Raw genomic sequence first — 17,822 nt, forward strand, 5'->3', positions numbered from 1 at the left:
TATAAGACACGTTATTGAATAAATATCGATCCGGTTACCGCACAGGGTAACCGGATGTGACGCCTCGTCTGCCGACCAATTAGAAGGCCTGAAGCGCGGACATTAAAACTAGTTAGGCTGGATTAGAAAGACGCGGATGACATGTATATGGAGATGGCTGGATTCTTCTGAAGGATTTTTAAGAGAAGTGTTGTCTCTATAGTTGGCTGTGCGGCTATTTTCGGCATAAATGTAATGCAACCAATCGAATTTTATAAAACCGTTAAAATACCGGCCAATATATCCCGAAAATCACTCGCAGCTGAATCAAATTTCTATTTAGGTTTAATGATGCTACACAGATAAAAAAAAATACGTTGTCGAAATAATATTTCCGGCTCATAAAAGGTTGAATCTGAAGTATGGGCTTCTGTGGAGGATAGATGTGTGTGTGTGTGTGTGTGTGTGTGTGTGTGTGTGTGTGTGTGTGTGTGTGTGTGTGTGTGTGTGTGCGTGCGTGCGTACGTGTGATATATGCATTCTATGCGTATGACCGACACCTTGTCCTGCCATGCTACGGCCCGTTACAAGCTCGGTTGCCAACGGTGAAATAAACCAAACATTCTAGAAAAATTCGAACCAAACGATCATACTGAAATAAAAATTAATTCTAATATATATATATATCATATACATCGTAAATGAAATTGTCCATGAAACTGTCCTGGGCATCTATATCTACCTATCCTAAACGAACCAGTAAGTGCGTAGAGAAGTCACCACAATGAATTCAACATACGAAGAACTATCCTATCTCGAACCGAGATTTATATAGAAAAAGAAGATTCTAGTCAACACATTGACCTTCTCCTTGATTCTCCTAGCTTCATGCTCGCTTGTGAACGTGATTCTTTCTTAGATAAGCACAGTTTCAATGCGCTTACGAACGGTGAAAAGGCGTCCCGTGAAGACAACTGCAGTGATTATTGCAAGCTCCTCTTAGTCGTGCGCCGGTGCCGATTCTTTAAGCAACGACCCATAGTTATATATTGCTTATATATTCCATATTGCTTGGAACTCGTAACGTGTCTCCCCCTCCTCTGCTTCTTCGCTTTATCTCGAGTGCCGCTGCCACAAGTCGAGCGGCGACAGAAGCAGAACTGGTACATTGGATGTCGTACTTTTACCTCTTCAAGTACACACGAACAAACGTAGATCAGCATAGGTGCAGCAAACTATACGCAATCCACGGTAAGTATAACGTGACAAGACAATAATATGACAAGGTGACAACGCGTCATGATGCGATGTAACGCAAGACAACGTAACGGAACGCAACGCAACGTAACGTAACGTAAAGTAACTTAACGTGTACTGTGAACAACTTAAATGAGTAGTAAATTAGTAACAGCATACTATAAAAATTATATATAGCAGAGTGGAAAAGAAAGAGAGGGAGCGAGAAAGGGAGCGAGAGAGACAGACAGACACAGTGAGAGAGTGAGAGAGAAACAGAGAGAGAGAGAGAGAGAGAGATAGGGGGGGGGGGGAGACGAGGGCAGCGATAATTAATAGCACGGGGTATTTTTTCTTTCCTAAATACCTATGTTATGTTGTTACGCCACGTCTCGTCACGTCACGCCCCCGTCACTTCATATTGTACAACGCAATAGAGCGCACAATAGCTGACTATGCATGACACAGCACGACACAGCACAATTATCTACGAAAGCTGTCGGTGCTCAAAGGAACACGGCACTAGAAAGCGCAGAAGAAACAATACATAAAGCAAGCTTTTAGACGTTTGAGAATCAGAAGGCATTTCAAGGTACGTGAAACGTGGACGACGCGTAACCGCTGTTTTTCGGGAACAGGAGAGTCAATGTTTGCGAATTCTTACCAAAACACATACAGAATAAACTGAGCAAGACGTACCCGGAAAGCGTGCAGAATGGTTCTTATAAGTCACTCAGGTGAAGTTTAGTGAGTCATCAAACTGCACAAGTATGTGAGCCGACTTGTCGAGGCACGAATTCCGGATGGAAGAATTTCCGTGCCCGCGGGGCATAAACGTCCGCGTACAGCCACGGTATTTCGCTCACTAATAGAGACGGTCAATATACCGTTGACTAAAATCACCCCCAACAACTTTCGAGCGTCCCTCTTATTGATTTCTGATATTCCTGTCTCTAGATGATAAAAGGTGAACATTCTTCGGCAGCTTCCATAGGTTTAATTGATTGGAAAATTTCATAGGATCTCTGTAGTTCACAGGAAAATTATTATGGATCTAACTCAGATTAACTTATTTTCCATAGGCTTAATGTCGCCGAGTACCTAGCGTATGTCGATCCCATGTCTGACGTCACAAGCAAGCTCATTTGCATTTTACATGAGAGCACACATATTCTTCATATGATTAATTATTACTTATGAATTTTTCAACATTTTCTGGCACCTCGATGTTTTACATGTTGCAGATACTAATCTCAATGAGCAGGGTTTTCTTAAAAATACCTTAAAAATATTGTTTCGTGAAATTGGCGTTCGTGAAGTCGTGATCTTGCTGTTGGGTAAAAAGTTATCATTTCACACATTATAGTAATCTTCTTCTATTGTAGTCGAATGTGGGTCTGTGTATGGCGATCATCAAGATCTGACGTTAAACATTTATGCAAGCTGGGAATATCTCGCCTGCTACTGTTACATGATGTCGGAAATTGAGTCGATTGGCGACAGCACAAAACAAATGATTTGTTGGCGATATGCACCATGCAACAAGCACGAGCGCTTTCCATTCATCAGCGTGCAGTTTCTCACAGATCCCTTACTGGGTTAAATAGTCACGATCGATATTTTTACCATTACTTAAATTGTTTGTGTAAGATAAAGATGATGTTAGTTCATATCATATTATACTGCAGTAATGCCTCGCCTATCGCGGGTATTGCGTTCCGAGAAATTGCTATGATTAGTAGAGTCCGTAGTTCTCTGAACGGTAAAAAGCAAACATAGAGTTATATTATGAGAACAGCTAGGCTCACTGTAGCAGGAGGTGTCAATACATTTCTTATCATTTGAATACACGAAATTAACCTAAAATTAAATAGTACGTATATTAGTGGTGTTTCACCAGCAACACTATTATTGTACTGGGAATGGTGTTGTTCTCTCCGGTACGGCATCGTAGAATCGTAGAATCGTAAAGTTATTGATCTCCGCTCCGGCATCATAGCAGCGTCGAGTTAGAAAATGGTAGCAGATTGTAGCAATGAGTAAAGATGATGTAGTCGTAGAATTTGCTCTTGAAGACTGACTTTATTAGAAAACACGATACAAATATATATACACTACGGCGACCTAGGCACCCAAGCGTAGGCCCCGTGTCTCGACTTCGTTCGCTACATCTTGATAGAAAAGTCCGTACTCACGTACGTCTCCTGGGTAGGTAACTCCTCTTATCTTTCGTCCGTGTCTATTTATATGTTTCCGAAAACCGCCCGGCGACATTTCAATCCGACCCCCGGCCAATCACCGTCTGGGTCTATGGGGTTAGGGTGCGCGCGGTGGGTTACATTACAATAACTTGCTAGGGTTAGAAGTTTAGACAATTAGTCGCAAAGCCCTAATTAGCCTGCAGCCCTACGATAAAACACTTGCAACACACACACAAACAACAACACCAACACTAACAACACCAGCAACACTCGTGTAGTAGTATCAATTTAAATAAACAAAATTATTATATATATATATAATACGTTAGATCAGCCAGCCACTCACACACTGTTTGTTTTTTCGCACACATTGTGGATTTTTCTTCTTTTAAAAAGCGAGAGTCGCCCGCATTCCGACATAGACAAGCCGTGTTTATACAAGCCAGCGGGTCAATCTCGGGGGCATGGCCGCGTTTATTGCAACGAAAATCGTACATTCGCGGACCTCTTTAGTTCGATGTAGACTGGATACGAGTCATACGACAGACACTTTCAATTTATTTTTCACGATTTGCTGTTAATGTTGTTGTTTTGTTGTTGTTGTTGTTGTTGTTGTTGTTGTTGTTATTGTTATTTTTGTTGATCATGTGTACGGCAATCCAGCTTGTAAACTGGTGTTAGTTGGCGTAACTTTGAGCGGTTATGCGTGACGAGATGCGATTACGTGGGCCAATGTAAGTACTGCGACTGAATAGGCTAAATAACATGGCTGCCGTAGAGATGGTAATCCGTACGTACTTAAGACCTCTCGTCGGCTCTAATCCGATGCAGAGTGTTGTTACTTTAGTCGTGGGAGATTGTGAAGCAAGAAATAGAGAGGTACTTCTAGATAGTAACGTTTTGATTTACTTTAACATTGGCGTGTTCAGCTGGTGGTGTCTGCTGAAGTTGGTATATTCATATTGCCATTGCTACTGTTACTATTTGTGATGACGGCTGGTTAAGTCGTTTATTTATTATTCGTCTGTTTCTGTTGCTATTGTTGTTGATTTTATTATTATTATTAATATTATATGATAACAATAGTAATAATAATTATTTATTATTGTTGATGATAATGATGATGTTGTTGTTGCTGTTGTTGTCACTAAAAAATTATTTGCTGTTGTGTCGTTGTTCTTCGCGTTTGCAAGCCTATCGAATATATCTTATCAGTAGTAAATAATAATATAAATCTAATAATAATAATCTATTATTATTCACTCCTGATCTTATCTATCTATCTATCTATCTATCTATCTATCTATCTATCTATCTATCTATCTATCTATCTATCTATCTATCTATCTATCTATCTATCTATCTATCTATATATCTATCTATCTATCTATCTATCTATCTATCTATCTATCTGTCTATCTATCTATCTATCTATCTATCTTTCTATTCATCTATCTATCTATCTATCTATATAATATATATAATATGTCTTAGGCCTATATTACAATAACTACCATCACATCCCATCCATGGACCCGAAAAAAAACGAAATTTTATTTCTATATTATTAAATTTTAATATTAATAACAAATCTATTAACAATAAAAAAATTAACGTTACGGTAATGATTTTTGCGCTGCACCTACCCATTGAGGCTTTCTCGGTCTCGTGCTCAATATAGTCAATAGGCGCGCGTTTAACCACAAAACAAATCGTTATTCCGCGCAACGATGCGGAGATTCGGCAAATGACGGGATGCTCATCCACGCTCGGGGTCCATTTTATGCGGATGTATACATGTCGATTACTAAAAATAAAAATCCCATTCAGTCGGTCGATTATCAGGAGCAGTCATCAGCCGTCGTTAGCCTTTAGTTCGGTACACACGCATGTATAATGATTGGGGCGGAGCCAGACAGCGTGTAAAGACCATTAGTGTGAGAGATAGCAAGCCCGGGCGTTATTGCGCCTGTATGCCCGGACGACCGCGGTGCACCGTCTTTGCTCAGCGCAGCATGGTGTCCGGTCAGGAGTCGCTCGCGCGGCGCAGCCTGACTTCCGGGTAAAATTAAACAAGTGGACGCTTTAGAAAAGCCCGGTGGTAGCGACGTCGGTGAGATCGTGCGACGAGCCGCAGTCGTCCGTGAGCGTATGAGGCGATCATGCGACAAGACCCGATGCTGTCGCGACGACAGATAGACGTGGAGCCGGCCGCTACCCGTGTATACTAATACAACCGCTATAGCTAGTTTTATTTAATAATCTCCGATTCCTACGCACCACAGTGCAACGTAGAGTCGAGAGGACAGTATATAGATATTGTCCACGTAGGTATATTCGAACAGGTATCCTCATAACAAAGGACGTGCTATCTATATTCATAAGCGATCTTGATGTTAAGTTAAGTGTACATAAATATTTAAAGTTAAAATTAATTAATTAAGTCTGGCACATAATGCCCCCGATGTCGGGCACGATAGATCGTCTTTCGAACATTTGTTAAATATAAGGACCGGATCAATTGATGTTTGGTGCGGACAAAGAAGGCGGATGTGTGCACTGCACGACACTTGATTTCGAAAGGCGTGGCAAAACACGCAGTGCACGATACAATACTAATACAATACAATACTAGATAGATAAACAGAACTAACAAAGAACACTAACAAAGGTATAATCACATCTATTTTGCAAATAGAAGAAAATTTAATGACAGTCAGAAATTAGTGCGATCTTCATATTTTTAACGCTGCTTCTGAAAGTTACACGGAGCAAAATAGTAATAAACGTAATTATAAGCGTATATATAGAATAAGAGGGCTATCGACATCAATGTCAAAATAGAATAAAGTTTAATTGTATATAAAAGTTAAAACAAGCAACGCAAGTTACCGTAAACGACTTTAGATTAATATGGTATTAATTCATTATTTTATGTTATATATGCACATATATCTATTCGATCAATTATATTCGCAATATTATATCTGGAGTGAGTATGTGCGCGTACGTGTATGTGACCAGGTCCGTGCGTGTGTATGTGTGCGTGCGTGTGTGTATATAATACAATATGTGTAAATAAATAAATAAATTTATATGATATATATACATATGTGTGTGTGTGTGTGTGTGTGTGTGTGTGTGTGTGTGTGTGTGTGTGTGTGTGTGTGTGTGTGTGTGTGCGTGAGCGTGCGTGCGGCAGTTGGGCGTGCGTGCGCGTGATGTATGTGTGTGCGTGGTGCGTGCCGCGCGCAGCATGTGTGTAACGTGACGCGAGTGGAGTGAGTGTGTGTGTGTGTGTGTGTGTGTGTGTGGTGCGTGCGCGCGCGCGTGTTGTGTACGTGAGGAGTGAGTGAGTGAGTGTGTGTTGTGTGTGTGTGTGTGTGTGTGTGTGTGTGTGGTGTGTGTGTGTGTGTGTGTGACTGTGTTGCGTGTGCGTGTGTGTCTGTGTGTGTGTGTGTGTTGTATGTTGTGTGTGGTGTGTGTGTGTGTGTGTGTTGTGTGTGTGTGTGATGTGTGTGTGTCTGTGTGTGTCTGTGTGTGTGTGTGTGTGTGTGTGTGTGTGTGTGTGTGTGTGTGTGTGTGAGAGAGAGTGTGTCCCTGTGTGTGTACGTGGGTGAATACGTGAGCGTGTGTGTGTGTGTGTGTGTGTGTGTGTGTGTGTGTGTGTGTGTGTGTGTGTGTGTGTGTGTGTGTGTGTGTGTGTGTGTGCACGCGCGCGTATGTGCTTTTACTCCTGTGTATTTCTTGAATATAACTCGATTTTTTGTTGTCGAGAAGTTTAACTCCATTCAAATGAACTTTCTATCTCTGACGAAATCAGTTACTAAACTTTTTGCTGCTTCGTCCAGTATCTGCCCTTCGTTGATTCAAACGACTTCTCAGCAGGGGTTCTTTTTTGATCCAACAACTCTAATATGTAATACCGGATTCAGATCTACCGCCTCCGAAGAACTGTAAGCAGGGCTATCGGCCTATAATAGGTCACGGGTAGGTAATTTAGCGGTCAGATGCAGCTGGCTGAAAGGTGCGATAGGATATGTTTACTAGGCACTTCTAATTTTAACATATATTTTAAATTTAATTAGGGTCAGGGTTAGGGTTAGGGTTAGGGTTTTTGCATCATTCTTTAATATATCGTAAAATATATGTTAAAATTAGAAGTGCCTAGTAAACATATCCTATCGCACATTTCAGCCGGCTGCCGGTCAGATAGCCTCTTGCAGCGACATCTGTTGTCGAAAATATTTGCAGCATGTGACCTCCATCGCACTCTAATTTATTTTTACTCATTCTTATGGACACAGTGTAATTTTTCAAGAGCGTTAAGGAATCATCTGGAATTTCTCAAATTAGAATTTTTACACGTAGGGAGCAACACTATTCTCCAAATGTCGCTTAATCGCAGCAAAACCGTTTAAACTGGTTTCCGCACGCAGTGAAAATATCTCCTAACGTTATCTACCTCCATTGTACACACTTCCTGGTTAAATGGTATACGGTGACCCATATTTTACGTACGGATTTATGCTAAACAAACACCACTTTTTTGCGAGCAGCGACGCGTGCCATAAACAGCGAGGAACAAGCAATGGGATGTCGAACACAAATACAAGTAAATAGAAAGTTCGCAAACATTCCGCGTTGGTAGCGCAAACACACCCATACTCGCCCATGGACACCCGCACACCCACACGCACATGTATATTACCTTATGGAAAGCCATCCCCTTCAAAAATCATTTTTAAACATTTCAAATACACAATTTTAAATCAATTTAAAACATTTCAAATTAATTAATAAAAATAAAAATAACTTTATATTGTTCGAGAAATTTAAATTCAAAATTTAAAATCAATTTACAGAATAACAAATCAATTTATTAACTTGCAAATTAATTCACAACTTTCCAAAAGAATTGCCTGATATACAAATTCCTTCACATCATTGTAAAAATTCATTTTCTAAACGTAAAATTTATTTTTAAAACAACAAACCATTTTACTAACTTGCAATTTAATTGAGAACATGTTACATAAACTCACAAATGTTCAAATCTTGCTTCATTACCCTAACAATTGAAATTATAAGTTTTAAATTAATTTACAGAATAACGAATCAGTTCACTAAGTTTGAAATTAATTTATTACTTTTAACATTAATCACCAGAAATGCGAATCTAACTGTTGGTTTCAGAATTATTAGGTAACAAACGACAAATGTATAGCTTAAATTACAAATTAATCATACAGCTTTCAAAACATATATAAATGTTTACAATCAAAGAGCTCATTTAACAATCAATTTATGCAACTTCCAATCTATTCAAGACCTCTGAAATCACTTACTAACGTTTACAATTTGCCGCCCACTCTGTTGTTTCCGGTCCGTGTGCAAAACTATTCAGGAAACTTCGAATTAATTTATAGGACTTGCAATCTATTCACTACACTTTCCGAACCAGCAATGTTATATTATCTACTCTTGATATTACCTGATATTACCTATTGGGGTTAACGGTCGATAAAATACGTGCTATCTAATGTGTAACAAATTACCCCAGGTGATGTCACAACTTGCCCCGACATCGAGGAAAGTTTTTACAAATTTTTATGCTTACTTATTACGTAATACTTTCCCTGTTCTCAATAAAAACGAGATAACTAGCTTACCTCATGGAAAGAAATATAAGTTGTTGTTTTTTCGTTTGTTTGCTATGCCTTGAAATGTAAAAATTGTAACAACTAGACCCGTTCTCCCCTACTTACCTACCACTCGCGAAACCGGGCACGTTAATAGTAATAAACAATTAAATAAACAATATACAATAATGTTAAACAAATAAAACATTGGTCACTAGCTACGTCTTTACCTCGCCAAGCGAATATAGAGAGCGATATTCTCTTGGCATAAGGGTTAGTCACGCTGAAGAACGCAAAGAGCAAACCTTTTTTTGAAATGCTTGTGCGAAAATATTTTCAGCTGTCTCGAACGTGAGAGAGAGGGAAAGAGAGTTGAGCAAATCGTTATACTGGATTCATTCTGTGAAAATTGTCTTAGACTATTTCGTCAAATTTATTTACATGCGACGGTGCTTTGGTGGGGGCTTTGGAATATTGGAGGGAATCCGACGCACGCATACACGCTAATGCACGCGAACGCGCGCACGTACATACATACTCGCGCATGGCTCAGAATGCTCGCGTGGACGCGCGCACCAGCGCGCGCGTGGTCGCAAGCGTGCACACCGCTCGTTATCTTCAGCAGAATCAAACGCGGAAATATTATTTCGTCACGTAATTTTTCCCATTTAATTAACGCTCTTACACATGCCCGGAGCTCTCGTATTCTAACCAAATATGCATCTTAACAGGCAGAAAGTTCGTTCTCGGTGTAGAACAGGTGCGTTAGCCCTGAGGGCGCGCTTGGCTAGAAACAGGCCGGCTGCATTCGCTTCAAGTCACGACTCAACACGATAAAGTGGTAAATGAACAATAATCGACGCTAAGCTTCTACGCTAGTCGCGTTCGGCAGGTTACTGGAATATCTACGTGACGTCCGATGTAATCGCTTAGTTCTCAAGCATTCTTCTTTGTAAACGGATCCAGTTTTTTGGCTCTTGTTGCTTTATTCTCTCCCCCCCCCGGGGTTAGGGCGGCGCTCAGTAGGAATATCTGGGTCGACGAGCCGTAGCACGGCGTCAAACAAAGATCGAGATATTAAGATTTAAATTCCTGCGCGAATCGGGAAAACCCGACTGTAGCGGATAGTTGTAATGAGTAGGTGGCATTTTCTCGTATGGCAACCACCCCTACAAAGTTGATTTATCCATCATATTATTATTCTTAAACGAGTAAACAAAATGTGCGCCGAATGAAAAAAAGAAGAAGCGTGTTAAATATATTTGCTATAGTAATTCTCCTTCACGTTTATAAATCTGATTTAAACGTTTTAATATCTGAGCCTATGAATACATTTTTATTTGACATGCATCATTATTTTTTCGTTCAACTTCAGCAGAATTTACAACGTATCTATATATATACAGAACAAATAATACCAGGTCCAGGCTCGTCCAGTGCCACGCAGGTACGCACAATGCGCTTCATACTATACCATGACAAAATCTACGTGAACGAAAACCTTTAATACGCTTGCCATGTAAAAATATTTGTGATATACCATTTTCTGATATAGAGGCGATATGAAGTGAGATGTGAAAAATGTTGTATATTATTTGACACGTTTCCAAACACTCAGTGTAGTGCAAATAACAGGGAAATCTCATTTGGTGTTTGAGGGGCCAAGCAATAAGCCAACAACTGGCTTATGATAATTGTAATTATGATTATTCTCATAATTAAATTGATGTACATTATTTTATTACTTACCATAATCTTATTACAGGGTAGCACTAATTAACCCGAGTTAGTCATTACTGTAGTATCACTTTTTGCACATGGCGTCAGATCCTGATGCAGCGCCAATACACAGTCATATATGTATATACTAATAACAACAGAACAATGTTTTCGTAATGGAATGTTTATTGATAACTGCATAACTCAATTATATGGTGCTAAATGAAAATAAACTAGGTATAGTAATGTAAATTATAATTATAACAATGATTTCCTATGATAGCGATGCGTTTAATGATGAACGAGTATGTTATAGGCCTATTTATGATTTAAAAATTGTGAATACTGTATAGAGATATTCTAATCAATAAAACAATTTAATAAGTTTAACATCAATAGTAACATAAATAACTTGTGCGTAGCAGGTATTAACTAACATGGGAGATCACAGGAAAGACAATGTTTTATCCCCGTGTGCACAGTCCCTAAGAACAATAAAGTTGTTTATCAACAAATAATTTTCTTGCTTAATTCTATCGATTGTTTTGACTCAAGTGCGGTGACATGACGCGTGAGTTTTGCTGAAATGTCACCACCATGTGAACAGACAGACAGACCGAATGAACATAGAGACAGACAGTCGGCATGGTTAAAAATAACTTGCTGTCTTGGCGAATGTCGAATCACATATCATAGACAGTACTATAATAGAAAACTGGATGTAATAGGCGGGAACATACTCTCTGTCATTTCGACTATAGAGTAGCTTTACTTACTGTCAATACTAGCTATGTGTTGGTGGCCCCAATGAGGCATAAATATGATACTACATAACATTACATAACACTACATAAAAATAAATTGACGTTCTTTTCCGCAATTAAATATACAACATAATTAAAAAATTAGCGTTACTATTCGCGATTATACAAACAAACAAATGATTAAATTGGAGGTACTTTTTGCAATCAGACAGACAAACAAATTCATTAACAAATTGGCGTTAATTTTCGCAATTAAACATAAAAATTAATTAATAAATTGGGGTTATCGTTCACAATTAAATATACACCCTTTGACACCGCAATGCTAATTTTAGTTGTGGGTGTATCAGTGGGTAAATAGCTACGCATGTAGGCCATCACTACAGTACAGCTTATTACCGTGAACAACTACAGGCCACTGTAGAGTCCAAACACTAAAAGGCTTATCTTAGAATGTGGGGTTCACCCAGAATGCGAGACGAGGCATTAGAGGTAGGAGCCGACTTGGAAACGGGTAAGCGTGAGTCTAGGATAGCTGGGATAAGTGGGAGTTGGGTTGAAGTTAAAGGGAGAAGATCTGGCATCATAGAACTACCATGCAAGCGCTTCCAGTCGGGTCAAGAGCTCCACCCACCAAAAACCGACATAGTCAGGAGGCTTATGCACGTAACAGAGGCCAAATCTGCAAATTATGAAAGACATTTTTAAGGGTCAAATCTGAGTTCATATGTTCCTCAACTAAGAATTTTTTTGAGAAGCTCAAAAATTTGACCCCGGGAACCCCCCCCCCCATGGGCCCGGTAAGGGACCCGAAACTGTTATTTGCCATATCCTTACCCTTCTTTGGTCGATTTGAACAAAGTTAGAGTCGATTTTGGGGTTTTAAACATCAAGGAATCGATTGGGCGTGGTTTGAAACCTAAATTTGTCATAGGTCACGTGATATCGTTTTTACGGATTCACCCCGCGGGCCCGAAAATGGGTTTTCACATATCTCGGCTATTTTCTCAAAAAGTTAGAGTCAATTTTGGGGTTTTGAGGTCAAAGGATTTATTAGATACACATGATACACTTTCAGACTCCTGGAAATTCGGTTTCACCTGGTAGTAGTACACGCAGTCAAAATCTGACAGACTGACAGTCCGCAATCGTCCTCGGTCACTTGTTACATACACAGCCCACACTGACTGCATATCATCCTGTACATGCTTCAATTAGAGATTTGTGCACTTCCTGGTGCAAGTGCAGAAAGAAAAGCACATGAAATTGTTCTTAGCGCATTTGCATGACTGGCACTTGAGTGTTCGGCCGCGACAAATGCCAGTCACGATCTCGAGGTTTGGTCTTGCTGCGTTCGTGGTCCATTGAATGTGGAGTTGGTTCTGATAGAGTATCTGAGTGAGGGTGTTACCCCATTAATGCATAAGGCAATGCATTCTCTAAGATAGCCCTGGACCAAGCACAAGAACACAACAACAAGAAAATCAAATCAACGGCTGGGTACATTGATCTCGTAAATCGCGAGGACAAAAAATATCTTCGTAAGCTTGAACTCTGCCTGCCAGTAATTCACCAGTATTTGCCTGCAATAGAGGGGCCTACATTATCTCAAGCTCACAAAGAGATCACCCTTTCATTTACCCGCAAGTTCATATCAGACTGTCAAAAAATTCTTATCAATCCATTTACCTCAGAATTGTTTGGAAGACTGAATTCCTCCTATATCTTCTCAGAGGTCATTGTCGATGATGCAGGAAGGGTGTTCACAATTGGAGTGCAGCAGTATGACGAGTTTCGTCGCACTAGATTCGTCCATGGAAGTAAAGATGTTATCAAATCAAAGGTAACAAGAAACCTGTTGTAGCTTCCGTACAGTGCCGAGGATGTCGGATTTGAGAACCCTCGCATCAAGGTCACCCAGCAACTGTTCAACAAATTGAGAGATGCTTGCAAGAACCGTGAATCGGAGACAAAGAAACTTTTTGAGGGAGAGATAACCGGATTACCTGAGTGCTTCATCAAAAAGGATGGATCTCCTTATCACAGTTCAAAGTCACAGATTTTGGCTGACATCACCGAAAACGCGGTTACACCAAGTCCAACAAATGTCAAAGGTCTCGTTGTTAACCTTTTAGTGATCATCCGAGCGCAGGCTGCAGTCTTTCCAGAGGGGTCAACCTTCAATGAATTTGTTTCCAGGGTCCTGCAGAGCATTGAGAACACTGCCACACGCCTGGGCGCGTCTCGAATCGATATTGTAGCAGACCAGTATAACCCGTTAAGCATCAAGAGCCCCACCCGCTCGGAAAGGAAGTCCAAATGTTCAAAACAGCAAGTTAACTTTACTGGTGATAGCACTGACCCGAAGGATATGTCTAAATCCTTTCTCACAGATGATCAGAACAAGACCAGACTTAATGCACTAATTGCGGAAAGCTGTGGTAACCCATTCTCCAGGTCCTGGAAGAAAGATTTCTGTGTCACTAATGGTCTTGGAAATGTTCTACCGAATGCTGGAGAAAGGACTATATACATGCCAAAAATGGAAACTCTATAAGAGGCGGGCAACAGGATGGTGTGCCATATAATTGACGTGTTGGCAGGTAGTTTATCGCGATTGACTGAACGGACAGTTGATTCGGACGTCATTGTCATTCTTCTCGCCTTTACGCCCCAGTTCCTCAAGATCGACCCTGACGTTGAGCTTCATGTTGATTTTAACTCTGGAACAAACAGGAAGAACATTCATGTCAATGTTTGTTATGAGTCACTAAGGGAGGACGTCTGCTTAGCCTTGCCATTCTTCCACTGCTTCACTGGCGCCGATTCTACCTGCTCTTTCTACAAGGTGACCAAAAAAATGTGGTTTTCTTAATGGAATAAGTGCTCGATGAGGGATGAACTGACAGAGGCATTTAAACAACTAGGCTGGTGCCCAGCAGAACAAGTGATCTTCAGCACAGAAAAGATACTTGTGGATTTTGTGTGCTATGTATACTCAAAGAGGGCTGTGTACCAAGATCTTAATGAACTGCGGTTCTCAATGTTCCAGGCCTCCGGTTCTGATGAGTTAAGGGACCTCCCACCTTTATTAGATTCTTTCAGACTGGCGGTACGTCGCAGCGCCTATCAGGCAGGATGGGTGTAAGGTAACACCCTCACTCAGATCCCCAGCCCTTCTCTTGAGATGTGTGGATGGAAACTCTATCAGAACCAACTCCACATTCAATGGACCACAAACGCAGCAAGACCAAACCTGAGATCGTGACTCAAGTGTCAGTCATGCAAATGCGCTAAGAACAATGTCATGTGCCTTTCTTTCTGCACTTGCACCAGGAAGTCCACAAATCTCTAATTGAAGCATGTACAGGATGATATGCAGTCAGTGTGGGCTGTGTATGTAACAAGTGACCGAGGACGATTGCGGACTGTCAGTCTGTCAGATTTTGACTACGTGTACTATCAGGTGAAACCGAATTTCCAGGAGTCTGAAAGTGTATCATGTGTATCTAATAAATCCTTTGACCTCAAAACCCTAAAATTGACTCTAACTTTTTGAGAAAATAGCCGAGATACGTGAAAACCCATTTTCGGGCCCGCGAGGTGAACCCGAAAAAACGATATCACGTGACCTATAAGGAATTTTGGTTCCAAACCACGCCCAATCGATTCCTTGATGTTCAAAACCCCTAAATCGACTCTACCTTTGCTCAAATCGACCAAAGAAGGGCAAAGATATGGCAAATAATAGTTTTTTAGTTGAGGAACATATGAACCTAGATTTGATACCCAAAAATGTTTTTCATAATTTGCAGGTAAATGTGCATAAGCCTCCTGACTAACAGGACTTGTGTGGGTTGTTTTACTGGTCAGCTTATACCATATGTTAGTAGCACAGTGTACATATGGTCCACTGGATATTACATCTAGCGTAAATTCCTATCATCAAGTGCCAGATCCTATTCCTTTAACGTTTCTAGTTTAGGAATAACTCCACGAACGCTGATTTTTTGACAAACAATTGACAAATATCCATCCGTCTGTGTGATAACAACCAACGTTTGTCTCTCATAAAAGTACTGCCGTTGGCTGATATAAAACATTAGCTCTCTTGTTGTGCTAACATATTCATATTTGCGAAACCTAACCCTAATGTCAATAGGAGTATGCTTGGAACCCTTTATCGCTAATTAAAAGCATGGAATCGCAAAAACAGTAACAACAACAACTGCCAGCTCGCGCGTGGTTATACGTGTAACGTATAGAAGTTGAGCATATATCTTTGGCGTGTTAGGGCAGACATGACGTATATTCATTGGTACCGCGCATCGCGACGCAGTTGAAACTAACAAACATAATACACGCAAACACACATAACCGTCGTTCAATAATGGCGATCAGTGTCACTATGCAATACGTGAGAATCGCACCACATGAAGCACTAATGTGTGATGTACTGCCACCAGATAGCGCTAGCGGCGTCAACACGTCATTTCCGCGCGGTCGTCTCCGCAGTGGCCGTGGGTGCCAGATATGTCGTAGCAGATATATAGATAGTTGCCGCATCCTCGATCGATCTTCATGGGACATCGACAACAATGTCCTTCAGCTACCAAATATCTTTTCACCAGAGAGTTTCTTCTGGTAGCATCGAACCTATGAATAACAATCAGTGGCCATCGCTATTGCAAAGATAGATGGTTAGATAGGATTAGGGTTGGAAGCGTTAGATGAAGATGCAGTTGGAAGGGGGAGGGTTGCATGTGAAATGAGTGGGGTTAGGTGTGAGATTAGGTTTGCGCTGGGATGAGTACTATTGAGATGAGTGGCATAACAGCATACAAAGTAAATTAACATTAACATTATAAAATAATTAACATTAAAATAGTTTACAGCGAAAAATGTTCATTGATTCATCGGGAAATGTACTGAGTTCTCATAACAGCAGCAGTGATAAGTAATAAAAAGTGTGGAACAATCGTACGTACATACGCTGTGCCTCGTAAGTTGATAACTTAGCAGCTGAGCTTGACGTCGAGGACACCATCGTTAGAACCGCACAGACACAGATGTTCGCCCGTGTTCAGATTGGTGTAGCAAGGGTTGCCTTTACACTGACTGCCGTCGCAGTTTCGCGAGCAGTACGAGTCAATTCCTCTGTCGAATCCGTCCGGTAGTTTTCGGCCTCCGAACAAGCGATCGTGATACCTGGGTAGGTGGGTCATCAAATGTTAATGCGCGAAATATATATGATCTATCTATCTATCTATTGATCTATCTATCTATCTATCTATCTATCTATCTATCTATCTATCTATCTATCTATCTATCTATCTATCTATCTAGCTATCTATCTCTCTATCTATCAATCAATCTCTCTATCTATGTATCTATCTATCTATCTATCTATCTATCTATCTATCTATCTATCTATGTATCTATCTATCTATCTATCTATCTATCTATCTATGTATCTATCTATCTATCTATCTATCTATCTATCTATCTATCTATCTATCTATCTCTATCTCTATTCCTACCCAGCTTTGTTCTCTCTAATCTTACCCGTGATGTTGATAGGCGAGATAACCGAAGTCGTTGGCGTCGTGTTCGTATAAGGGCTCTCGGAAGAAGACCCGCTGTGATCCGGGACCGCAAATGCACTTCCGTCGTCCATCGTACGGATCCAGATGGCAGTTCGCGCGTGGGGGACACTGAACCTCGTCTATGCACTCTTCACCCAGGTCCTGATCTGGAACGAGGGATAAAATGAAGAAATAGCAGTTGCACATGCTACGGACAGTTTATGATGAAAATGTTAGAATATGTAAATAAGGAGAAATTTCGTCGCATTAAATATAGCAGTGCAAATATATGCTAGAATAACGAAATTGTGACTGCTCGAGGAACTTGATTGGTTATAGATAGATACACGAAAAGTTTTTTGTAGTGATTTTTGACGACCGAATATGGCCGATTTACGAGGTGCTATTTTTTATAGTTACGCTGTTATTTATTTGGGGGTATCTGGTATATATATACTGTAAAAGCTATTTGATGTATATACAGTTTATACACCGCCCTCGTATAAATTTACATTTACATCAGATAAATTTTACAGTGGCTTCGTTGTAATCTCTGAGCATCAAGTCGTTAGCTAGAGAAGCCGTGAGGTTATTATTGGCGCTGCGTGTTCATACGTAAATACTATTAGCTGTGAGGGTGAAACGTGTAACCAAAAATCATCTTATGATATAATAAGATCACACATGCACACACAC

This window comes from Priapulus caudatus, unplaced genomic scaffold (assembly GCF_000485595.1).
Source record: "Priapulus caudatus unplaced genomic scaffold, Priapulus_caudatus-5.0.1 Scaffold215, whole genome shotgun sequence".
In the NCBI taxonomy this organism is placed as follows: domain Eukaryota; kingdom Metazoa; phylum Priapulida; class Priapulimorpha; order Priapulimorphida; family Priapulidae; genus Priapulus; species Priapulus caudatus.